Consider the following 311-nt stretch of genomic DNA (forward strand, 5'->3'; position numbering starts at 1 on the left):
GCTGCGCCGCTCATCTCTACTTTTACAGAGAGAGTGGACACTGACGGAACTCGCAGGTCTGCCGCCAGGCAGCAGCAACCGGGCAGCGGCGGCCACCGGCCACCGGGCAGCAGCCGCACGCCAGGCAGCCTCGAGACGTACCGTCCCACCGGGAAAAGTCCCATGCCGCATCAGGGTGCCAGTGTAACCATTTCTAACCTTCTAAACAGCTGTAGTAGGGTTTAAATCCAACTCGCGACAATAGTGACAAGTGGGCTAATGCATGTTAATAAAAATAAAGCAGAACACATGCAGAAGACAACGGAATAACT

This window comes from Etheostoma spectabile, chromosome 4, assembly GCF_008692095.1.
Source record: "Etheostoma spectabile isolate EspeVRDwgs_2016 chromosome 4, UIUC_Espe_1.0, whole genome shotgun sequence".
NCBI lineage: Eukaryota > Metazoa > Chordata > Actinopteri > Perciformes > Percidae > Etheostoma > Etheostoma spectabile.